Source organism: Arvicola amphibius, chromosome X, assembly GCF_903992535.2.
Source record: "Arvicola amphibius chromosome X, mArvAmp1.2, whole genome shotgun sequence".
NCBI classification, from domain to species: domain Eukaryota; kingdom Metazoa; phylum Chordata; class Mammalia; order Rodentia; family Cricetidae; genus Arvicola; species Arvicola amphibius.
In genome coordinates, this window is record NC_052065.1 from 977,620 (window position 1) to 1,004,611 (window position 26,992).

At 40.4% G+C, this 26,992-nt stretch overlaps 1 pseudogene; it reads left to right on the forward strand.

Annotated features, from left to right (window-relative positions):
* The first annotated feature begins 1,118 nt into the window (after nucleotides 1-1,118).
* LOC119804910 lies at nucleotides 1,119-4,910 on the forward strand (annotated as a pseudogene).
* Nucleotides 4,911-26,992: the final 22,082 nt, after the last annotated feature.

Consider the following 26,992-nt stretch of genomic DNA (forward strand, 5'->3'; position numbering starts at 1 on the left):
CACCCACATTTACCTTTGAGGAGAAAGGTAAGAAAACAGGTGGATGAGAGCAGATCTTTAACAACCTCACCAATGTGGGGCTCTGTCATTTTCTTCATCTATCGTCAGGTGGAGGTTCTATGGTGATATGCAAGAAATTCATCAGTATGGCTATAGGAACTGGCCTTTTCAGGCTCCCTCTCCTCAGCTGCCCAAGGCACTAACTGGGGGCGTCTCTCTGGAAACCTGGGAACCCCTCTAGGGTCAAGTCTCTTGACAACCCTCAGGTAGCTCCTTAAATTAAGATATATGCTTCCCTGCTCCCATATCCACCCTTCCTATATCCCAAGCCCCCCCCTTCCTCCGAGCTCCCCCCGTTCTCCCCAGAGCCCCACATTGGAGCACCGGACTGAGCTCCCAAGGTCCTGATGAGGAGCAGAAGGAGAGAGAACATGAGAAAGAAAGTCAGGACCGTGAGGGAACCTCCAGCTGGCGACAGATGGGGAAGGTGACTGAGCCCCACATTGGAGCACTGGACTGAGCTCCCAAGGTCCTGATGAGGAGCAGAAGGAGCGAGAACATGAGGGAGAAAGTCAGGAACGTGAGGGGTGCGTTCACTCATGGAGACGGTGGGACAGAACTAATGGGAGATCACCAACTCCAGTTGGAATGGGACTGATGGATCATGCGACCAAACCCGTCTCTCTGAATGTGGCCAACAGCGGGGGCTGACTGAGAAGCAAAGGACAATGGCACTGGGCTCTGATTCTTCTGCATGGACGGGCTCTGTGGGAGCCTTCTCAGCCTGGTCGATCACCTTCCTGGTCCTGGGGGGAGTTGGGAGGACCTTGGTCTTAGCATAGAGTGGGGAACCCTGATGGCTCCTTGGCCTTGAGAGGGAGGGAGGGGAGGTATGGGTGGAGGGGAGGGGAGGGAAGGGGGAGAAGGAGGGGAGGGAAGGGGGAGGAGGAGGGGAGGGAAGGGGGAGGAGGGGAGGAGATGGAAATTAGAATTTTTATAAATAAAAAAATATAAATAAAAAATAAAATAACAACCTCACCAAAGAGGATTGAAGAGAACCACAGCACTACTTTCAAGGCTGTTATGCACATTTTCGTTTCAGTGCTAGAACTAAAACCATGTCCCTGAACATGGTAAGTTTATACTCTATGACCAAACTATAACTCTCATCCCTTGATGTGCAATATAAAACTTGTTACACTTTGGAAAACTCACTCAGGGTTTTTTCTTCATATTTTTGTCTTTAATTAAGAAACTAAATGCTGCTTTAGAAGACAACAAGCAATATGATTATTCTTTGTTCGTTCTGATGGTCAAACTCTTAGAGCTTCTAGTCCGTACCCTGTTCTTTTTTATCTTTAAAAATATTTTATTTATTTATTTTTATTTTTTAATTTATCAGATTTTTTATTACTTTATAAATAATACCAATCAAAATTCCCACTTCCTCCCCCTCCCATTTCCCTCCTGCTCCCCCCTACCGTTCCCCCCACCCCTCCAGTCCTAAGAGAGGGTAAGGCACCCTGCCCTGTGGGAAGTACAAGGCCCTTCCCCCTACATCCAGGCTTAGGAAAGTATGCATCCAAAGAGAATAGGATCCCAAAAAGCCAGTGCATGCAGTAGAGACAAATCCCAGTGCCATTATCAATGGCTTCTCATTCTGCTCCAAAGGTCAGCCACATTCAGAGGGTCTGGTTTGATCCCATGCTTGTTCAGTCCCAGTCCAGCTGGATTTGGTGAGTTCCCATTAGCTCAGGCACACTGTCTCAGTGGGTGGACCAACCCCTCACGGTTCTGACTTCCTTGCTCATATTCTCCCTCCTTCTGCTCTTCAACTGGACTTTGAGAGCTCAGTCCAGTGCTCCCATGTGTGTCTCTGTCTCTGCCTCCATCCGTCGCTGGACGAAAGTTCTATGGTGATATTCAAGATAGTCATCAGTCTGACCATGGGGCAAGGTCAGTTCAGGCACCCTCTCCTCCACTGCTCCTTTTCAAGAGGAAATAATCACCTTTGAAAGGTATCCAAACTCTTCCCTTAAGAGTCAAAAATTTGAGGTGGTAAACAGCTGATTGCATTGAAGATCTGAAGCTCCTTAGTGTTACATCAGATTCATTTAATAATATAAACAAAAACTCTGAAATTGAAGGTTATGTGGAGGTGAATCCCTTCCCCAGAAATCATAAGAAGAGGTATTAAAAGATCATGTAAAACCATTTGGAACATGGAAGCACATCTTAGCAAAAGTATCAAATAGTTACCACTAGTAAAATTTGATACATAAGTGAAGACTATTTCAGAATGTCATCTCATACCAAAATCAAGTGGCATTTTGATTGTGATTTCTATTCCTGAGTTGCATCAAATCATGAACTGGTGATAAAACCATTATGATCATGAGACTAGAGAGAAAAGTGTTGGACACACAAATATATCTTCTTTTTAATTTGACATTGGAGCTTTAATAATGGATAATAATTGACATTAATGCACATTCCTAAAACTGTCATTAATTTTGCATATTCTGAATAAAACTTGTAATGTGGTCTATTTGATTCCTTTGCATTACCAAATCAACAACAACATCAATTATGAAACCATGTGCCAATGCATTTGTTTCTTTTGATTCGTCAAGAGCTTATTTTGTTGGGCTAAGCTTTTTCCTGGCAATTATAATCATCTGAAAAATCCTTTGCAGGGCCATTCAAAGAAGGTTTAGAGAGTTACTTAGATTAGAGCTATTCTTTTATTTATTTATTTATTTATTTATTTATTTGTTATTATTAAAAATTTCTGCTTTCTCCCCGCCTCCCATTCACCCCCCTTCCCCCTCCCTCTCGTGCCCGAAGAGCAGTAAGGGTTCCCTGCCCTGTGGGAAGTCCAAGCTCCTCCCCACTCCATCCAGGTCTAGGAAGGTGAGCATCCAAACAGGCCAGCCCACGCCACCCAAAGCCAGTATGTGTAGTAGGATCAAAATCCAGTGCCATTCTCCTTGGCTTCTCAGCAGCCCTTGTTGTCCACCATGTTCAGGGAGTCCGGTTAGAGCTATTCTTTTGTGCAAATTTTGTGAAAGAACAATTCCCAGATGACAGTAATGGTTGAAATAGTTGGGAAGTTCAGGAATTACAATAATGAGTGAAATGGGCCACTTACTGTATGGACCACAGAAAACAATAACAAAGACCAAATATAGCTGTCTCTAATATTCCTGATGAGGAATTATTTTCACTCTTGGAGTGCCATTTGAACATGGTACATGCGGCAGTATAGGAAGGGTGGCTTTGACTTTGTAAATACACAGCACAAATTCAGCTTCAATCACAGTACATTGTCACTAGAAAGTGAACATATTTGCTATGCCTATGTAACTTGATTTTCTATCAGTGTAAGTCAAGACCTCCTCACAGGGTTATTCTCAGCACTTGGCTCCTAAGAATTTGTTCACCTGGTTGTCATCTATCCTTAAATATGGGCAGCAGGGGCCTGGAGAGATGGCTAAGCAGTTAAGAACTCTTTCTGGCCTTTCCGCTCGGCCGTTCCCCTGCACTGGAGGCAGCCTTGTCACCCAGCCGGAATGGCATGATCATTTTTATTTCTTTTTTTTTTTCTTTCTCATGGTTTATTTTTTTTATATTTAAAAATTTCCATCTCCTTCCCTCCTCCTCCCCCTCCCTCCGCTCCTCCTCCACCTTCCCGCCCCTCCTTCTCCCCCTTCCCTCCCCTTCCTTCCACCCATACCTCCTCTCCCTCCCTCTCAAGGCCAAGGAGCCATCAGGGTTCCCCACTCTATGCTAAGTCCAAGGTCCTCCCAACTCCCCCCAGGTCCAGGAAGGTGGTCGACCAAGCTGAGAAGGCTCCCACAGAGCTCGTCCATGCAGAAGGATCAGAGCCCAGCACCAATGTCCTTTGCTTCTCAGTCAGCCCCCGCTGTTGGCCACATTCAGAGAGACGGGTTTGGTCGCATGATCCATCCGTCCCATTCCAACTGGAGTTGGTGATCTCCCTTTAGTTCTGTCCCACCGTCTCCATGAGTGAACGCACCCCTCTCGTTCCTGACTTTCTCCCTCATGTTCTTGCTCCTTCTGCTCCTCATCAGGACCTTGGGAGCTCAGTCCAGTGCTCCAATGTGGGGCTCAGTCACCTTCCCCATCTGTCGCCAGCTGGAGGTTCCCTCACGGTCCTGACTTTCTTTCTCATGTTCTCCCTCCTTCTGCTCCTCATCAGGACCTTGGGAGCTCAGTCCGGTGCTCCAATGTGGGGCTCTGTCATTTTCTTCATCTATCGTCAGGTGGAGGTTTTATGGTGATCTTGAAGCCCCACTTCCACAAGGACTGGCAGCGGCGAGTGGACACTTAGTTCAACCAGCCGGCACGCAAGATCCGCAGACTCAAGGCCCTGCAGGCAAAAGCGCTGCATTGCCCTGCGCCCCGCGTCCGGGCCCATCAGGCCCATCATTAGGTGCCCCACAGTGCGCTACCCCACCAAGGTCCAAGCTGGCCGGGGCTTCAGCCTGAAGGAACTCAGGGTGGCTGGTATCCATAAGAAAGTGGCTCGCACCATGGGCATCTCCGTGGACCCAAGGCGGCAAAACAAGTCCACCGAGTCCCTGCAGGCCAACGTGCAGCGCCTGAAGGAGTACCGCTCCAAGCTCATCCTTTTCCCCAGGAAGCCTTCTACTCCAAAGAAGGCAGATAGTTCGGCTGAAGAACTTAAATTGGCCACTCAGCTAACAGGACCTGTGATGCCCATCCGGAATGTTTATTAAAAGGAGAAAGCCAGAGTCATCACAGAAGAGAAGAACTTCAAGGCTTTTACCAGTCTTTGTATGGCCCGGGCCAATGCCCGGCTCTTTGGCATCCGAGCAAAGAGGGCAAAGGAAGCTGCAGAGCAAGATGTTGAAAAGAAAAAGTGATGTGCTTTTGGAATATTGCAATAAATTTTCCATAAAGCAAAAGCAAAAAAAAAAAAAAGAACTCTTTCTGCTCTTCTAGAGGACTAGAATTTAGGTTCTACCACCCACATTAGGTTGCTCTTATCCTCTTGTAACTCTATCTCCAGGGGTGTCAGATGCCCTCTTCTGGCTTTTTCTGGAACATGCACTTAAGAATAAGAATACATACTCTTCTACAGACACACATGTATACATAGGATTAAAAGATATAAAATAAAATTATTTTTAAAATATCTCCATAATCTGGAAAATTAGACATAAAAGTACAAAGGGGACAATTAGGAAGAGGAAGGACATAAGAAATTAGGAAAAGGATGATGAGAGAGGGCAATAGCTGGAATATGACCAAAGCCATTATACATGCAGAAAAATGTCATGATGTAGCATATTATTTTGTAACGTTAATATATGTTAATAAAAATGTGAATAAAAAAAGCTCCCACAACTGGTCATTATTTCGCATGTGGCGTGTTGCATGTAGAACTCTATAGCTTTTCTTTCACCTTATGAGTAGGATTTAGTGTACTTTAAGTCATCCCCAAATGTTTGATGTTTTTTCTCTGTGTGGCACAAATGTGACATTTGAATCACCCTTCTTGCTTTGTTCATAATGGGATGAAGGGAAATTATTATTATGGACAAAGTTGGGTCTTCTTTTTTCCTTCCCATAAAATTTTGATTGGTTTCTTTTTGGCATTGGAAATATGAAATTTGGGGTCTTGAAATTAGCCAACCCAGGATTTAATACCTGTTTCCTTAATTTCTAGCTTATTTTAAGCCTAAGTTATTGGCTTCCCACCATTATTTCATTTTTTTATTTATAAATAAGACTCAAATTAGTTTGTAGCTTAAAGAATTATTGCAAGAATTAGAGTTGATAGATGCAAAATTCTTATCACACTGCATTGGTTATAATAGTTATTTAACAAAATTGTTTTAATTTCTTCTTTCTCACTCATTCTGGTGGTTTTCTGGAAAAAATCAATTTGTTTAAACTTGTATCTTTTCATGTCATTTGTGTTTCTCGAATGTGTGTTATTTCTCAGTGTTTTACTTCTCCATTCCTTTTCTCTGCATCTTTACTAGAGCTGTGTGTTTTTAATTCACCTCATTGATTTAATTTTTTTCTTTGCAAAGTGTTAATCTGATATTTAGTTCAGAATCACCCGCTTTTATAATTTTGATTTCTTTGAAGACAATGTGGTGTAAAATACTGAACTGTTTTTCTTTTTCATGTTGGCTGAAGTTTACATTTGCTCTGTTAGTTTTTTCTTTTTCAAGATCTGATCATTGATTTGTTAGTTTTTTATTCATTTTTAGAGTTCTACATTTTTCTATGCTCCCATACCTGCCTCTCCCCACTTCAATCCTCTCCTAAGGTCCCCATTGAACGCAGAGAGCTCTGGCACTTAATAGAAGGAATCGCACACTAGCTCAGAACTAAGAAATATTCAGGTATTTACTAATAGAGAAAACTTACAAATCAGGATTCTCTGTGTGAACGATGGTTAAAGATGAGATCCAAACAAACCGAACCAGCAAAACTGGGGTCCAGGGGGAAAGGCCGAGAGTAAGAGAACCGGACTTGCTTCCCCATCCAGGTAAATAGTTTATGAGGCCACGCCCCAGTAGGTGGGTAATTGTTAGCTATACACCTTCCCGCAGCACCCCATGCTCCCAATTTTCTCAGGAGATCTTGTCTTTTTCTACTTCCCATGTAAATTAGATCTATGTATATCTCTCTTAGGGTCTTTATTGTTGTCTAGGTTCTCTGGGATTGTGATTTGAAGTCTGGTTTTCTTTGCTTTATGTTTAAAAGCCACTTATGAGCAAGTAGATATGATAATAATCTTTCTGTGTCTGTGTTACCTCACTCAAAATGATCTTTTCTAGCTCCATCTGTTTGCCTGCAAAATTCAAGATTTTTTTTCTGCTGTGTAGTACTCCATTGTGTAAATGTATCACATTTTCTTTATCCATTCTTTGGTCAAGGGACATTTAGGTTGTTTCCAAGTTCTGTCTATGACAAACAATGCTGCTATGAACATAGTTGAGCACATGTCCTTGTGATACGATTGAGCATCCTTTGTATATAAAACCAAAAGTGGTATTCCTAGGTCTTGAGGAAGGTTGTTTCCTAATTTTCTGAGAAATCGCCACACTGACATCCAAACGGGCTGCACCAGATTCCATTCCCACCAACAATGCAGGAGTGTTCCCTTTACACCACAACCTCTCCAGCATAAGTTATCATCAGTGTTTTTTTTCCACTTTTTTAAAATTTATTTATTTTTCCTCATTTTTTTATTAAAGATTTCCATCTCTTTCCCTCCTCCTCCCCCTTCCCTCCCCTCCCTTCCACCCATACCCCCACTCTACCCCTCTCCAAGTCATCAGTGTTTTTTATCTTGGCCATTCTTATAGGTGTAAGATGGAATCTCAGAGTTGTATTGATTTGCATTTCTCTGATAACTAAGGATATTGAACATTTCCTTAAGTGTCTTTCAACCATTTTAGATTCCTCTGTTGAGAGTTTTCTGTTTAGGTCTGTACTCAATTTTTTTAAATTGGATTATTTGTTCTTTTGATGACCAATTTCTTGAGTTCTTTGTATATTTTGGAGATCAGTCCTCTGTCTGATGTGGGATTAGTGAATATCTTTTCCCATTCTGAAAAGCAATCTACAGATTTAAGGCAATGCCCATCAAAATCCCAGCAAAATCCTTCACAGAACTTGAATGAATGTGACCAATTTCTTGAGTTCTTTGTATATTTTGGAGATCAGTCCTCTATCTGATGTGGGATTAGTGAAGATCTTTTCCCATTCTGAAAAGCAATCTACAGATTTAAGGCAATGCCCAGCAAAATCCTTCACAGAACTTGAATGAATGGTACTCAACTTCATATAGAAAAGCAGAAAAACAGGATAGCCAAAACAATTCTGTACAATAAAAGAACATCTGGAGGTATCACAATCCCTGACTTCAAACTCTCCTACAGAGCCATGGTACTGAAAACAGCCTGGTATTGACATAAAAACAGACAGGAGAACCAATGGAACCAAATTGAAAACCTGGATATTAATCTACACCCTTTTGAACCCTGATTCTTGAGAAAGAAGCAAAAAATACAAAATGGAAAAAAGAAAGCATGTTTAACAAATGGTGCTGGCATTACTGGATATCAACATATAGAAGAATGAAAATAGATCCATATCTATCACCATACACAAAACTCAAGTCCAAATGGATCAAAGACCTCAACATAAAGCCAGCGACACTAAACCTCATAGAAGAGAAAGTGGTAAATACACTTGAACAAATTGGCACAAGAGACCACTTCCTAAATATAACCCCAGTACCACAGACACTGAAAAAAACAATTAATAAATGGGACTCCTGAAACTTAAAAGCTTCTGTATAGCAAATGACATGGTCAACAAGATAATTTGTTACTTTTAAAGACTCTTGGTTTTTACTGGATGCAGACTTAGAAGTAGAAGCTCTCAGAGAGGAGAGCCTACATCTCCTGGCAATCTGTTCCTGGCATTCCTATTTGGATTCCTTCAGTCTTTCAGACAAAAGTTTATCATATCCTACAGCCCCTTTAATTTTCTTAGTACATTGTTTCTTCAGAGCAATATATTGGTGTTTGTGTTTCAGGACACACAGATGAGTGAGACACTGAATATTTGGTTTTCTGATCCTGGGCTTCTTACCTGCTTTAAGAACTTTATGACAACATATTAGTGGGCATTATTTCCTTTAAAGATGTTGAAAACTTTTCAGATTCTTCTATCTCCTTTAGGTCCCAACCACTGAAGTACAATAGTGTCTGTCAGTCTAGGAATATCCTTCTCTCTTTTCTTTACAATAACTAAGTTAAGAACACTCAGATTGGCATTAACAGTGCCTCTCCAAGCAGACTTGTTCTTCCTTTCTTCATTTCTTGGTCTGTAACAAGAATATCCCTTACTCAACAACAGGTACACTCTGGCATAATTCAGGGAAAAATCTTGTTTGTCATTCCCATCATTGATTTAGATCACACAGCTTGCTCTTCTTCACCCAGACTATCATCAGCTGCTTCTATGGCCATTTCCTTCTCATAGAAAGTACAAATACTGTATTATTTGTCTACTTCAACGAGTTTCTTTTTTTTGGCAGGGTTTTTTAATTGATTTTTTTTCATGGTTTATTTTTTTATTAAAATTTTCCATCTCCTCCCCTCCTCCTTTCCCTTCCCTCCCCTCCCCTCCACCGATACCTCCACTCCCTCCCTCTCCAGGCCAAGGAACCATCAGGGTTCCCTATTCTATGTTAAGTCCAAGGTCCTCCCAACTCCCCCCAGGTCCAGGAGGGTGATCAACCAAGCTGACAAGGCCCACACAGAGCCCGTCCACGCCGTAGAATCCAAGCCCATCACCATTGTCCTTGGCTTCTCATTCAGCCTCCATCGTCGGCCACATTCAGAGTCCGGTTTGGTCTCATGTTCCATCAGTCCCATTCCAACTGGAGTTGGTGATCTCCCGTTAGTTCTGTCCTACCGTCTCCATGGGTAAACGCACCCCTCACGGTCCTGACTTTCTTTCTCATGTTCTCCCTCCTTCTGCTCCTCATCAGGACCTTGGGAGCTCAGTCCGGTGCTCCAATGTGGGGCTCAGTCATTTTCTTCATCCATCGCCAGGTGGAGGTTCTATGGTGATATGCAAGAAATTCACCAGTATGGCTATAGGACCTGGCCTTTTCCGGCTCCCTCTCCTCAGCTGCCCAAGGAACTAGCTGGGGACATCTCCCTGGAACCCGGGAACCCCTCTAGAGTCAAGTCTCTTGACAACCCTCAGATGGCTCCCTTAATTAAGATATATGCTTCCCTGCTCCCATATTCACCCTTCCTATATCCCAAGCATCCCATTCCCCTGAGCTCTCCCCATTCTCCCCTTCATGCTTTTCTCTCCCCACCTCCCCTTGGCCCCGTCCCACCCCACCCCAAGTTCCCAATTTTTGCCCGGCGATCTTGTCTACTTCCACTGAGCTTGATAGAGGAGAAAGTGGGAAGTACTCTACAACAAATGGCACAGGAGACCGTTTCCTACATATAACCCCAGCTGCACAGACATTAAGGGCAACATTGAATAAATGGGACCTCCTGAAGCTGAGCAGCTTCTGTAAAGCAAAGGACACTGTCACTAAGACACAAAGGCAGCCTATTGACTGAGAAAAGATCTTCACCAACCCTGCAACTGACAAAGGTCTGATCTCTAAAATATATAAAGAACTCAAGAGACTAGACTTTAAAATGCTAATTAACCCAATTAAAAAATGGGGCTCTGAACTGAACAGAGAATTCTCAACAGAAGAAGTTCAAATGGCCAAAAGACACTTAAGGTCATGCTCAACCTCCTTAGCTATCAGGGAAATGCAAATCAAAACAACTTTGAGATATCATCTTACACCTGTCAGATTGGCTAAAATCCAAAACACCAATAATAACCTTTGCTGGAGAGGTTGTGGGGTAAGGGGTACACTCATCCATTGCTGGTGGGAATGCACACTTGTGCAACCACTTTGGAAAGCAGTGTGGCGGTTTCTCAGGAAATTCGGGATCAACCTACTTCAATGAGTTTCTGATAGCTGCTGGCTGAGAAGGAACTATTCCTTCATCTTGATGCAGCCGACTGCCTAGGAGACACCCCAGAAAAGAGTCACTAGATCTTTTTTCCTTTACTCTCGCCTACCCCTTTGAATACTTTTTACTGTGTCCCAACACCAAATACAATTTCTTACATTTTCCTTATTTCTGTGATAAATATTTTTTTATCACAGGAAGTTCCTTTGCTTGAGATTTAAAAGCTACATGCTAAATTTCTCTTTACTTAATTCTGGAGTGCACTCCATCCATCCCTGACATCTGTCAATAGGATCGTGCTTCAGGTTTCATTCTCCTGCCATGAAAATGCCTACACCAAGAGAGCAGTTGAAAAGCCATTATCTCTCCACGGAGGGCATTGCAGTCTTTTTCTCAGTGTTACCTTTGCCAGCTCTGTAGCATTCATATGCAGTTCTTAAGTAAGCAGTGTGTTTGAGCACCCACCAAACTTGACTAATATAGATGGATGGTAGGCTAGACTTGACCTCTAGTTTATTTTTTACTGATATCTGCTCTAGCCTGGCTACCCCATCAGGACAAAGACTATACCTGGTTGTTTACTTCTCTGTAGGACCGATAACAGCTGTCAGTTCTTCTTAGGCATTCAATAACTATTAAATGACTAGATAAGCATCATTTCATTATGAGAAAATGGCCTCTACCTACTATCAATCCTTTTTGCTGATATCGGTCTCGTATGGATCATTCCCATTTTATGGCCCACCTTAACTTTACTGACATGATTAGTTTTATGAGACAGCTTGATCAGACTTTGGGAACTAGCTCTTTGTCCTAACGCTGATACAGATGTTACTGTGGGAATACTTCTGAAATTTGATTGCATTGAAATCGGTGGATTTTATGGAAATTAGATCACCTGACAACATGCAGTATGCCATTCAGTTGAAAATCTTAAGAACAAAGACCGAGGTTTCACAGAGAAATGCTTCTGCAGCATGGATACCTTGCTTGAGTTTCCATGCTCCAGACCGAAGACTGTAGCACCCACTGAGTTCTACCTGAGCCTCAGCTCACATTGCTGATTTCAAGCCCCAGAAATGAGCCAATTGTTTAAAATAAGTACTTATGTTTGTACCTGTGTGTACACACACATAAATACACACACACACACATACACACACACACACACACACACACACACACACACACACACATATATATATATATATTCTGTCTTTTCTATCTTCTTTCTATTTTGGGATCAATTTCCTCCATCGATCTATTCTGCCTATCTATCTATCTATCTATCTATCTATCTATCTATCTATCTATCTATCTATCTATCATCTATCATCTATCTTCTCTATTACTTTCTGTCCATCCATTATGTTCAATTGTATCATATCTATTATCCATAAATCACCTATTTGTCTCTATCATCTATATACTATCTTCTATTTCCATTTATCTATTTATTCCCATTCATTTATATTTCCTTTTAAAAATATTACCATAGAACCTTCATCTGGCAATGGATGGAGATAGAGACAGAGACCCACATTGGAGCACTGGACTGAGATCCCAAGGTCCTGATGAGGAGCAGAAGAAGGGAGAACATGAGCAAGAAAGTCAGGACCATGAGGGGTGCGTTCACCCAATGAGACGGTGGGACAGATCTAACGGGAGATCACCAAGACCAGTTGGAATGGGACTGATGGAGCATGTGATCAAACCGGACTCTTTGAATGTGGCTGATCGTGGAGGCTGACTGAGAAGCCAAGGACAGTGGTGATGGGCTTTGATTCTATGGCATGGACGGGCTCTGTGTGAGCCTTGTCAGTTTGAATGCTCACCTTCCTGGACCTGGGGGGAGTTGGGAGGACCTTGGACTTCCCATAGTGTAGGGAACCCTGACTGCTCTTTGGCCTGGAGAGGGAGGGAGTGGGGGTATGGGTGGAGGGGAGGGAAAGGAAGTGGGAGGAGGGAAGGAGATGGAAATTTTTAATAAAATAAAATTAAAAAAAAATATAACCAGAAATTGATGTGATGCTAGAAATAAAAAAGAGCAGGTGCTTTCCTGAATAGGTACTGCAGTCCCCCTTTAAAAATTTGAAGTCTTCCCAGATGTTTGAATTTTTACTCACTGTTATCTAATGACATTTCTATGTTCCAGGTTTCAAGAGTTCTCAGTAGTTCTCAATAGGATTCATCTGGGGATTGATGTGATTCTTTTTAAACCATGTGCTATTTTTGCCATATTGAACCTTAGTTCTTCTGAATCATGCTTTCTCACACACCAACATTTAGGATTGTATACTGATGCATTTAAGACAATAGCGTAGAACCACAATATTTCTTCCATGCTTCATTTAATGCTGTTTCATGAGCTCCAAGGACTGAATCAATACCTACTATGCTTTGTGCCAAATATAACTTCCACAGTCATTTTGCTTGTAGAAGTTTTGCCATAGCTTCTGCATGATTACTAGGATTTATCATGTGGGATATTGTGAGTCAGAAAAAAAACATCGTGAAATTTGCAACATAATCATTATTCAAGGGAATAAGACACAATATTCTTTGAATACTGAATTGAAACTGAATTGAAGTTTCTCCAAAAGCAACTGGAATGTGGGGCATTAACCTTCCGACAAGCATTAGGCTGCTGTCATTTCCTGGGAAATGATTGTCAAGGCAGGTTTATCTAGAAGCCCATTAGTCTTTACATAACCTAGAATAATGCAGTTTAAGTAGGATCAAGAATCTCCCAGGAATGAATTTGTTCTCACTTGCATTTCCTGGGTGTGGGTTTTCTTAATTAGGTCTACTGAGTGGAAAATTCCACATTCTTCCCTTGCAGTCTTGTGTGAGCAGCCTTCTTAACTGCCTCTATGTTTTTCTCATCCTTCTCTTTAGGGAGTCTTAGAAACTTCATTTTATCTAATATCTTGTCAAGAAATATTGCGGTCAGTCGATTGTACACCAGCAACTCACAAATGTCTGGTTGTCTCAGCTCCTTCCAGGATACAAAATTGAATGTTTAACATTCTATCATTTTGAAGTGGTAAATGGTACCACTTCAACTATTATATATGATGCCATGCTTCTTTGATGAAGGTATCAGTCATTTATAGAATGCTTAGTTGGAAGGTTGCATGGAGTGACTTTTGGATAAATACATGTGTGTTAACAAATTTCTTCAAGTGTTTTGTGCTATGACTTCCCTTTTTTTGGTGGAGAGAGAAAGTAGAAAAGCTGCTATGAGAGGTGCAGAGAGCAGGGGGAAATCCAGAATGTGAGAAAGGACTTTTGCATCCTTCTTCCTGTGCTGAGAGCTTTAGTAGTGTGCAGATCCATGTTGGGCTATGGAATAATTGCAGCCCCAAAAGCAGATATGAGGAAGCTATCATTGTGAACATGTCTGACTCATGTGGGACCCAGAGTGAGCAGCAGAATAATAGGAAGAATGGCATAGCTGTTTCCTACTTAACTGGATTCAGCAGTCCAAGTTAGCAAATACAAAACCCTACATATGTTAGTATTCCTTCTCTAAGGCAATAAAATATTTGCATATAACTTGCACATACCAGATCATTGAAGTTAGGACACTCAAAAGTGCAACCTTTCTCCTGTGAATGACACACTTATAATGATAAACTGTCTAGAAAATAGGTGACTTGTCATTCACCACTTTTGGCTCTTAAAAAAATCTTTCTATATGCTGGGTGTGGTGGTGCACTTTTTTAATCTAAGCACCTAGGAGGCAAAGGCAGGCAGATCTTTATAAGTTCCAAGCTGGCTTGGTCTACACAGTGAGTTCCAGGACAACCAGGGCATAGGTAAAGAGTCTTTGTCTCAAAAACAGACAGACAAATAACAAAAACAAAACAAAAAATTGAGCTGGGTGGTGGTGACACATGCCTTTAATCCTAGTACTTGGGAGGTAGAGGTAGGTGGATTGCTGTGAGTTAGAGGCCAGCCTTGTCTACAAGAGCTAGTTCCAGGACAGGCTCCAAAACTACAGAGAAACCCTGTCTCAAAAAACCAAAAAAACCCTCCTGTTTTGCCATGATCTCTGAGTCTTCAGAGGAAGAGATGTATTGATGTTCTCTGACTGAGAATTCTACAGTGTTTTCGTCTTTGAACAGTGACCACTTGTGTTTAACACTATCCATTGAAAATAGGAGTTTCTTTGGTATTTAGAGATGCACCGATCTAAGGGTATCACAATAAATTATTAGTAGTCAGTTTAATAATATACCCATTTAGCAGTGATCATACTTCACTGGAAGGACACACGTCTAAGGGTCTATGGACAGCAACAACAATGCTTGATGAGTTTTCAAAAAAGAATGTACAACATTGGGTAAGTAGGGTATGGGGAATGTATCTAGAAGTACTGGGGATTAAATATAATTGAAATACATTATAAAAATTCTCAAAGAAGTAATAAAAACAAGAAAAAATAATAACTATCGATGATGTGCTTTGAATTAGTGGTGGGCACTTCATAATAGCTCACTAAAGAATGATTGCTGCAGGGAGGCATATTTATTTGCTATGGTTGTAGAACCATTAACCAAAAGCTTAGTAGTGTTTAACAATATAAGCTTGTATGTTACCAGTTTCTATTAGTCAGAGATATGGATGTGGGATGGTTGTATCATCTGTGCGTGTGTGCCTCTCCAGGTTGAAATCATCATGTGGCATTTGACCTGTATTCCATTCTCCATCGTAGGCTTCCATCTACACTCACAAGTTGTTGGCAGAAATCATTTCCTTACAGCTGTGTCTTAGTGTTTGGGCTTTTGTTTTTTTCTGCTGGCTGCCTGCCTAGGCCACTTGCAAATTCTAGGCGTTAGTGAAGGCCTTGTTACAGGCCCACACAGGAAGTTGATAAGAAAGTATCTGGTTCCTTCCTCCATGGACTATGAGAGCTGCTATTGTTTCTTTTCATTTGTATATGTGTGTGTGTAGTTTGGTGTAGACTTGTGTATGTTACTGCATGTGCATGCATGTATGGAGGCCAGAGGTCAAACTCAGGTGTTATTCCTCGGCTTTCATTGACTTTGTTTTTTAGAAAGAGTCTCTCACTGGCCTGGAGTGTGCCAATTAGACTTGGCTTTACTGAATGGATATCAAGCTTTAGGGATCTGCCTGTCTCCACTTCTATAGTGCTGGGATTATAAGAATGTGTCACACCTGGCTTTTTGACATGTATTCTGGGGCTCAAACTCAGGTTCTCATGCATACCCAGTATTTTACCAACTGAGTTACCCCTAGCCCCACTAATTGTCAATTGTGAGCAGGGAGCAGGGAGTGAGTGATTAGGAAACAAAAGTAAGCTTCCTTTTGATTAATTCACAGTCACTTGATGAGGGATTTAGCCCTTAGAGTGACATCTATTCTTACTCATCCCACCTATGCTCATGGAAGGAGATATAAGGCACACATACTTGTATGTCAGAATTCTAGGACACATCTAAAGAGTTCTGCCTGCCATAGGTAAGATAGAAGGGTAGAAAATGATATAAGTGCCTGAAAGACAAATATGGCAGATTTTTAGATCAGTAGTTCTTAACCTCGTAACACTGCAACCCTTTAATATAGTTGCTCATATCATGGTGACCCCAAATATAAAATTATCTTTATTGCTGCTTCATGACTGAAATCTTGCTGCTGTTATGAATCATAATGTAAATATTGGTGTCTTCTGATATTAGGTGACCCCTGTGTAAAGGTTCTTCAACCTCCTTCAAAAGGGCCACAACCCACAGGTTAAGAACTTCTATGTCAGGTAGAGAAAATACAGTAAAGACTTATCTTCTTTGATTGATGTTATTGAATGCAAACTGCACTTCTATAGGTGCAGCAGGTTATTGTGAGGCTTTGTGTGCATTGACATCAATCCATGAGTATATAGAAGATTGCTTCCAGGTATTCCTGACCTGTAACACAAAAATACATGGATATTCAAGTCTCTTCTGTAAGACAGTGTAGTATTTTTATTTAATTTATGCACACCACCTCCTATACATTAAATCATCTCTAGGTTACTCAAAATATTAGTGTAAAGGGCATTACTTTTAAGTGATATATAAATAGTTATACTGCATTGCTTGCGGAAAAGTTACAAGAAAGAAAATAGCACTTTTACAAGTTTAGTGTACATATTGTCCCTATAGCTTATGGATTTTCCTTCTGCTGTTGAATCAATGTCTACACAACTATATGTATAGACAGCCCAATATATGTATTTGCTAATAATATTTGAAATATGGTTGGTGGTACATTTAATTTCTATTGTTACAATAACAAAGTGTTACATATTGATGGTGTAAAACAAGCAAAATTTATGCTTACCAATCCTCAGAGTTAGGAATCAGAAGGACCTCAATGGACTAGCAATTGGTGCATGTTCTAGAAGGCTGTCCATTATCATGCTTCAGCCAGCTTCCAGAGGCTGACAGCACTTTTCACCTCATTGATACTTCTTTTTTTTCCCAAAAGGTAATGCTTAAACTTCAGGCTCTACCTCTACAACTTCTTTTACTCTGTAGAGCCTCTTGCCATCATTGTTCAGAGGCCTTTTTGATTTGGCCACGTCCATTGAATAGAATCTGGCCCCTTCTTTAAAATCAACTGGCCATAGACTTCAATCTCATCTATATTACTCAGATGCTAAAAAATGAAATCATGAAATTCACAGGTAACCGGGTAAAACTAGAACAAAATCTTCTTGGGTGAAATAATTTAGAATCAGAAAGACAAATATGGTATATATCTGCTTATATGTAGATGTTAGTTCTTAAGTCATTGAGAAGCAAGCTACAATCCATATAACCACAGAGTTTAGATAGAGGGTAAGGGACTATGGTGGAGGGATGGAATTCCCTAGGAAGGGAAATAGAATAGGTAGTTATGCATGAGCAGGGGTAGAACTGAAATGGGGGGTCAAATAGAGAGAAGAGGAAAGAAGGGGGGAGACAGGGAATGAGAGGAGGAACAATTAAAACTGAGGGCCACTTGAGGGATCATATGGAAATGTAATACAGCAGAAGTTTCCCATAATATATACATATATGGAGGTGATCTAAATGAAATTGACAAATAACAGGGGAGACAGAGCCTTAACAGTATATCTCTCATCACCGAATAAAGTTTTCACCACCAAGAATGGGTTACATATAATAAGTTCTTAGGTAAAGTGGTCCCACAGGAATATCCAGACAACCCAGGCTATGGCCAAGGCTACTAGTGGCTCATCATAAGCTGATGGTAATGCCCTGTTGCTGAAGAGAACACCTATATAACTCATTGAATACAGAGAATTCGAGCTGTTACCTACCTAGATCCTTCACCCCTACAGACTAGTATTTATGTACTCTGCCTGGTACAAAAGGAGAAAGGTAAATACCAACCCAGGTACAAATCCGTTTATGTACAAGAGTGACCAACATGCAAAATATGCTGTTGCAATAGTGGCACAAAGCTTATGGAATTAACCAACAGATATGTGATTTGACTTAAAACCCACTCCATGAAATGGAACCCAATCTGACGCTGCTTGGGTCACCAAGAACTTGAGACTATATAGGTCAGATCCCTGGGGGGAAATCAAATACTACTGTTTTGTTAGTGGAATGTAGCAATAAAACGACTCCTAAAGATATTCTGCTTTACTTATAGATCGGTGCCTTGATCAGCTTTCAAAGAAGCCTCCTCCTGCAACAGATGGGAACAAATAAAGACTCATAGCCAGACAATATGCAGTGTGAAAGACCCTGGAACTCACAGCCATAAATGAGATGTCTCGATCAGATCCCTCCCATAAGAGCTTAGGGAACCCTGGAGAATGAGGTGAAAGAGTGTAAAAACCAGAGGGGATGGAGGACTCCAAGGAATCAAGACCTAGACAGAAGAGGGCTGGTACACATATGAACTCACAGAGACTGGAGTAGTATGCATGAGGCTTGCAAGGGTCTGTACCTAATGGGGTCCTAGAACTGAAAGGAGAAGTGGACACATTCCCTCATCCATAACCAGGAAGCAATCTTCAAATTATAAACATTTTCAAATGAAAAATTAGTTTTCTCCAAAATTAGTTTGACTCACTGGGCAAACAAAATAGTGTAAAGGTGCCATTCCCAGCGGTAGATGGACAACAGAAAATGAACTCAAGAGCATGTTTGGAGGTTCCTTTTCTCAAAATGTTAAGGCAGGACAGTTGGTTTTAAAACTTAGAGCTCCTTTTCATGCATATATGTATATTTTTATAGGATTCCTGTGTGTATTAATATATTTGTCTATGCAACTATATGCATTTCTTGTGCTTTTTCTTGTTTGTTTTTTGTCATATTAAATTTGTTTGTTTTAATTTAATTTTATATTATTATCATTATTTATTATTCCTATTTGGTTTCTAACAAGAGACAGAAAGGGTTTAGATTTCAATGGGAGGGGACATGTGGAAGAGCTAGGAGGAGTAAGGGGTGATGAAACCATAATCATAATATATTGTATGAAAAAATCTATTTTCAATAAAAAAATTCAATTGTCATGATGCCAGAAAATATAGGAACTATGAGAGACAATGGAGAGAGGACATTTTTTAGGTAAATTCAAATCTCCTGATACCAAAAAGAACTCGGTATCAAGGCACTGAACATTTATCTGTCTGCAAATGAGCAAAAGAGAAAGGGTGAATGGATAAATGTGAAGTAACTAACGACAAATTTCACAGCTCTTCTACAAACGTGAACTCAAGGACAATAAGATGGCTTAGTGCTTAAAGGCCCCTGTCATGCAAACCTGGTAGTATGTGCTTGTTCTACGGCATCCATATAATAGTGGAAGAAGAGAACTGACTCCAGAGTTGTCCTCTGTCTTCCACAATAGGGCTGTGGCAAGTATGCCCATGCATATGAGCACATGCACAACAAAAAATTTTTCATTTTTTATTTATTTTTTCCATTAAAAAATTTATACTTCCTCCCCTCCTTCCGTTCCCCTCCTGCTCCCCCACTCATGCTCCTACCTCCTTCTCCCTCCTTAAGAGAGGGCAGGGAACCCTGACCTGTGGGAAGTCCAAGGTCCTCCCCCATACATCCAGGCCTAGGAAGCTTTGCACCCAAATGGACTAGGGATCCAGAAAGCCAGTACATGCAGCAGAAACAAGTCCCAGTGCCTTTATCAATGGCTTCTCAGTCAGCCCCACTGTCAGCCACATTCAGAGAGTCCAGTTTGATCACATGCTCATTTAGTCCAGGTCCAGCTGGATTTGATGAGCTCCCATTAGAACAGGCACACTGTCTCAGTGGGTGGACCAACCCCTTACAGTCCAGACTTCCTTGCCCATCTTCTCCCTCCTTCTGCTCTTCAACTGGACCTTGGGAGCTCAGTCCCTTGCTCTGATGAGGGTCTCTGTCTCTATCTCCATCCATAGACAGATGAAGATTCTGTGGTGATATTCGAGATAATCATCAGTGTGATAGTGGGGCAAGGACAGTTCAGGCACCCTCAGCTCTGCTGCACAAGGCACTAGCTGGGGACAGCCCCATGGACACCTGGGATCAGGTCTCTTGCCAACCCTAAAATGGTTCCCTTAATGTAGATATCTTCTTCCCTGCTCTTATATCCACCTTTCCTCCATGTCCACCCTTCCACTCCCCCAAGCTCTCTCCAGTCTTTCCTTTCTCCCTTCGCTCTTCCCCTCTCCCCTTCCCTCAACCTTCCCCCACCCCTACCCCCACCCCCATGCTCCCAACTTTTGCCCAGCAATCTTGTTTGCTTCCAGTTTCCAGGAGGATCTATATATGTTTTTCTTTGGGTTCACCTTGTTATTTGGCTTCTCTAGGTTTGCGAACTATAGGCTTAGTGTCCTTTGTTTATGGCTAGAGTCCACTAATGAGTGAGTACATACCATATTCATCTTTTTGGATCTGGGCTATATCACGCAGGATAGTGTTTTCTATTTCCATCCATTTGCATGCAAAATTCAAGATGTCATTATTTTTACTGCTGAGTAGTACTCTAATGTGTATATATTCCACACTTTCTTATTGCTATTGCTAGAACTTCAAGCACTATATTGAAGAGATAAGGGGAGAGTGGACAGCCTTGTCGTGTTCCTGAATTTAGTGGGATGGCCTTGAGTTTCTCTCCATTTAATTTGATGTTAGCTGTCGGCTTGCTGTAAATAGCCTTTATTATATTTAGGAATGACCCCTGTATCCCTAATCTCTCCAAGACCTTTATCATAAAGGGGTGTTGAATTTTGTCAAATGCTTTTTCTGCATCTAATGAGATGATCATATGGTTTTTATCCTTCAGTTTATTTATATGATGTATTACATTGATAGATTTTCGTATGTTGAACCAGCCCTGCATCTCTGGGATGAAGCCTACTTGATCATAGTGGATAATTTTTCTAATGTGTTCTTGGATTCTGTTTGCCAGTATTTTTCTTTGTCCATTCCTTCATTGAGGGGCATCCAGGTTGTTTCCAGGTTCTGGCCATTACAAATAATGCTGTTATGAACATAGTTGAACAAATGATTTTGCAGAATGATTGGGCATCTCTTGGGTATATTCCCAAGAGTGGTATTGCTGGATCCTGAGGTAGATTGATTCCCAATTTCCTGAGAAACTGCCACACTGATTTCAAAAGTGGTTGCACAAGTTTGCATTCCCACCAGCAATGGATGAGTGTTCCCGTTACTCCACATCCTCTCCAGCATAGGCTATCATTGGTGTTTTTGATTTTAGCCATTCTGATAGGTGTAAGATGGTATCTCAAAGTTGTTTTGATTTGCATTTCCCTGATCACTAAGGAGGTTGAATATGACCTTAAGTATCTTTTGGCCATTTGAACTTCATCTGATGAGAATTTTCTTTTCAGTTCAGTACCCCATTTTTTAATTGGGTTAATTAGAATTTTCATGTCCAGTTTCTTGAGTTCTTTATATATTTTGGAGATCAGACTTTTGTCTGTTGCGGGTTTGGTGAAGATCTTCTCCCATTCAGTAGGATGCCTTTTTGTCTTAATGACACTGTCCTTGATTTTATAGAAGCTTCTCAGTTTCCGGAGGTCCCATTTATTCACTGTTGCTCTTGTTGTCTGTGCTAATGGGAGTATACATAGGAGGTGGTCTCCTGTTATCATGTGTTGCAGTCTACTTCCCACTTTCTCTTCTATCAGGTTCAGTGTGGTCAGATTTATATTGAGGTCTTTAATCCATTTGGATTTGAGATTTGTGCATGGTAATAGATATGGATCTATTTTCATTCTTCTACAGGTTGACATCCAGTTATGCCAGCACCATTTGTTGAAGATGCTTTCTTTCTTGCATTGTATAATTTTAGCTTTTTTGTCAAAACTCAGGTGTTCATAGGTTTGTGGGTTAATACCCGGGTCTTTGATTCAATTTCATTGGTCAACGTCCCTGTTTTTATGCCAATACCAAACTGTTTTCATTACTGTAGTTCTGTAACAGAGTTTGAAGGGAGGGATGGTAATGCCTCTGGGAGTTCCTTTATTGTATAGGATTGTTTTGGCTATCCTGAGTTTTTTGTTTTTCCATATAAAGTTGATTATTTTTCTCTCAAGGTCTGTGAAGAATTTTGTTGGGATTTTGGTAGGGATAGCATTGAATTTATAGATTGCCTTTCGTAGAACTGCCATTTTTACTGTGTTGATTCTACCCATTCAAGAGCATGGGAGATCCTTCCATTTTCTGGTGTCCTCTTCAATGTCTTTCTTCAAAGCCTTAAAGTTCTTGTCAAATAGACCTTTCACTTCCTTGGTAAGTTTAACTCCAAGATACTTTATGCTATTTGTGGCTATCGTGAAAGGTGAAGTTTCTCTGATTTCCCTCTCTACTTCTTTATCCTTTGTGTATAGAAGGGCTACTGATTTTTTTGAGTTGATCTTGTACCCTGCCACATCATTGAAGGTATTTATCAGCTATAGGAGTTCTTTGGAAGAGCTTTTGGTGTCACTGATATACACAATTATATCATTTGCAAATGATGAAAGTTTGACTTCTTCCTTTCCAATTCGAATCCCCTTGATCTCCTTATGTTGTCTTATTGCTATTGCTAGAACTTCAAGAACTATGTTGAAGAGATATGGTGAGAGTGGACAGCCTTGTCATGTTCCTGATTTTAGTGGAATGGCTTTGAATTTCTCTCCATTTAATTTGATATTAGCTGTTGGTTTGCTGTACATTGATTTTATTATATTTAGATATGATCCTTGTATCCCTAACCTCTCCAAGACCATTATCATAAAGGGGTATTGAATTTTCTCACATGCTTTTTCAGCATCTAATGAAATGATCATATGGTTTTTCTCAGTTTATTTATATGATGGATTACACTCATAGATTTTTGTATGTTGAACCAGCCCTGCATCTCTGGAATGAAGCCTTCTTGATTGTAATGGATTTTTTTGATGTGTTCTTGGATTCTGTTTGCCAGTATTTTGTTGAGAATTTTTGCACATGTTCATGAGCGAGATTGGTCTGTAATTCTCTGTCTTGCTTGAGTCTTTGTGTGGTTTTGATAACAGGGTAACTGTAGCCTCATAAAAAGAGTTTGGCAATGACTCTTCTGTTTCTATTATGTGAACACCTTAAGGAGTGTAGGTATCAGCTCGTCTTGGAATTTCTGGTAAAATTCTGCATTAAAACCTTTTGGTCCTGGGCTTTTTTGGGGGGGGCGGGATTGGGAGGTTTTTATGACAGCTTCTATTTCCTCACGACTTATAGGTCTATTTAAATTGTCCACCTGATCTTGATTTAATTTTGGTATATTGTATTTATCTAAAAACAAGTCCATTTCTTTTACATTTTCCAACTTTGTGGCATATAGGCCTTTGTAGTAAGATCTAATGATTCTCTGAATTTCCTCAGTGTCTGTGGTTATGTCCCCTTTTCATTTCTGATCTTGTTAATTTGCACGTTCTCTCTCTGCCTTTTGATTAATTTGGATAGGGGCTTGTCAATCTTATTGATTTTATCAGAGAAACAGCTGTTTGTTTCATTGATTCTTTGGATTGTTTTCTGTGTTTCTATTTTGTTGATTTCAGCTCTCAGTTTAATTATTTGCAGTCTTCTACTCCTCCTGGGTGAGTCTGTTTCTTTTTTTCTAGAGCTTTCAGCTATGCTGTTAAGTCTCTAATGTGAGCTTTCTCCGTTTTTTTAATGTGGGTACTTAGTGCTATGAACTTTCCTCTTAGCACTGCTTTCATAGTGTCCCATAGGTTTGGGTATGTTGGGAAGACTTTAATTTCTTTCTTTATTTCCTCCTTGACCCAGGGGTAGTTCAGTAGTTGACTGTTCAGTTTCCATGAGTTTGTAGGCTTTCTGAGGGTAGAATTGTTGTTAAATTCTAAATTTATTCCATGGTGATCCCATAAGACACCGGTGGTTACTAAATTTTTTTGTATCTGTGGAAGTTTGCTTTGTTACCAAGTATGTGATCAATTTTTGAGAAGGTTCCATGAGATGCTGAGGAGAAGGTATGTTCTTTCCTATTTGGGTAGAATGTTCTATAGATGTCTGTTAAGTCCACTTGATTCATTACCTCCATTATTTCTCTTATTTCTCTGTTAGGTTTCTGTCTGGTTGACCTGTCCATTGGTGAGAGAGGAATGTTCAAGTTTCCTACTATCAGTGTGTGGGGTTGGATGTTATTTGAGTTCAAGTAATGTTTCTTTTACATATGTGGGTGCTTTTATATTAGGGGCATAGATATTCAGGATTGAGACTTCATCCTGATGAATTGTTCCTGTTATGAGTATAAAGTGTCCATCTCCATCTCTTCTGATTGATTTAGTTTGAAGTCAGTTTTGTTAGATACTAGTATAGCCACACTTGCTTGTTTCTGGGGTCCGTTTGATTAAAAAATCTGTGCACAACCCTTTACTGTGAGTAAATGTCTGTCTTTGTGGTTGAGGTGTGTTTCTTGTAAGCAGCAGAATGTTGTATCCTGCTTTCGCATCCATTCTCTTAACCTGTGCCATTTTATGGGTGAATTGAGACCACTGATATTAAGTGAAATTAATGACCAGTGGTTTTAACTCTGGTTATGTTTTTTTTTTTTGGTGGTAGAGTTTGTGTGTTTCCCTTCTTTGGGTTGTGCTTGTGGAAGGTTGTTAGATGTCTAAATTATTGTGGGTGTTGTCGGGTTCTTCGGGTTGTGATTTTCCTTCTATTACTTTCTGTAAGGCTAGCTTTGTAGCTACATATTGTTTAAATTTGTTTTCATTCTGGAATACATTGTTTTCTCCATTTATGGTGAATAAAAGCTTGGCTGGGTATAGTAATCTGGGCTTGCATCCATGGTCTCTTAGTTTCTGCAGCACATCTATCCAAGACCTTCTAACTTTCATGGTTTCCAGAGACAAGTCAGCTGTAATTCTGATAGGTCTACCTTTATATGTTACTTGACCTTTTTCCTTTGCAGCTCTTAATATTATTTCTTTATTCTGTATGTTTTGTGTTTTGATTATTATATGGTGAGGGAATTTTTTTCTTTTGATCCAGTCTATTTGGTGTTCTGTATGCTTCTTGGAACTTCATAGGAATATCCATCTTTAGGTTGGGAAATTTTTCTTCTATAATTTTGTTGAATATATTTTCTGGGCCTTTGAGCTATAATTTTTCTCCTTCTTCTACCCCTATTATTCTTAGGTTTGGTCTTTTCATGGTGTCCCAGATTTCCTGGATGTTTTGTGTTAAGAATTTGTTGGATTTGCTGTTTTCTTTGATCATTGAGTTTATTTCCTCTATAGTATCTTCAGTGTCTGAGATTCTTTCTTCTATCTCTTGTATTCTGTTGGTTATACTTGTCTGTAGTCCCTGTTCCTTTACCGAGATTTACCATATCCAGCTGTCCCTCAGTTTGTATTTTCTTCAATACCTCCATTTCAGTTTTCAAGTCTTGAACTGTTTCCATTACCTGTTTGATTGCTTTTTCTTGGTTTCCTAGGGTATCTTTGAGGGATTTACTCATTTCTTGAAATGTTTTGTTATTCTTCTCATCCATTTCTTTAAGGGAGTTTTTCACATCCTATTTAAGGGACTCTATCACTTTCATAAAGTTTGTTTAAAGTCTATTTCTTCTATGTCTTCTGAATTAGGGTGTTCAATTCTTTCTGAATTCTGGTGTTATCATGTTGTTTTTCAGATTGTTGGGGGGAATTCTTGCATTGGCACCTGCCTATCTCTTTCTTCAAATGCCCTCCAGAATGACGGATCTTCTGGTACAGGATCCCGGCCACTTGCTGGCCAGGGACCTAGCAGACAAAAGGTTATGCTTGCTGGGTGCAGGCTCAGTGGGACAAAGAAACCCATACAGAAGTTGCCCTAACCACTTTGTCCCCAGACCCTCAGCCCCAAAGCAGCTGAGTTTGGGAATCCTATAACCCTGCAGATGGAGAGGGGTGCTTGGGGGAAGCTGGGATGGGATAAGAAGAGTAAGGCAGCATCCAGGGGGAAGCCCCCGCTGAATGGCCAGAAAGTTTAGGGGAATGGTGAGGCCTGAGCTCCCCTTTCTGGGGTATCTGGCTGGCCGCCAGTAGGGCACACACTCCCACAACAATAATTTTTAAAAATTAATTAAAAAGTTGTTTCAAGTCTTACAGCAGTAGCATACTTTCCTGGGTCATATTTTTCTGTTTATTTTGGTCTTGGCTGAAAATGAAACATGAGACTGTCAGAGGAGCTGCCGTGCATTAGCATTCATTGTCTCCTGAAATTTACTGACTGGAAATCATGGGGAGAGTGGAGAGAACAAGGATTTTTCCTTCTCTTTACTGAGCAGTTAAATGTGATGACTGTGCCCTATATAATGGGGAAATGTTGGAATTAATAAGCTGAAATGTCGAAGCATGACTATTTGTATACTTGACATCTCATAATTACATAATTTATCATAAAAAATCTGGCAGTCTTAAACTTGAGAGCATTTATAATTAATTTTCTTGCCCTAGAAAGACCAATTCATTCCCACAGTCAGAAAGAGTCAGTGTTAATTTCTTTCCTATCAGCCGCAGGCCACAGGAGTTAATGCATTAGAATCAGAACATTTACAATAACCCACTAATTAAATTATTTCCTCTACTGTAGTAGAAAAATGCATAGTTCCAGTACTGGATGATCAGTCACTGCAATCAAGCCTATTTAATTCCCTTAAAAGTCAACGACAGCACTTAGCTGTCACATGCATTGAGAAATTCAGTTTGAGATAGTGAAAAAGACTATTATTGTCTTTTATGTATCATTCTTGGTAACGTAATTTAAATGAGTCTAATAGGGAGCTCATTAAAACAATACTTTTCAACAGAGGAGTTTGAGCCATTGGAAATGCTGGAAGGAGAATTATCGTCATATTCTATAGGATAATGTGTCCAGGTTTTGAAATGTTTA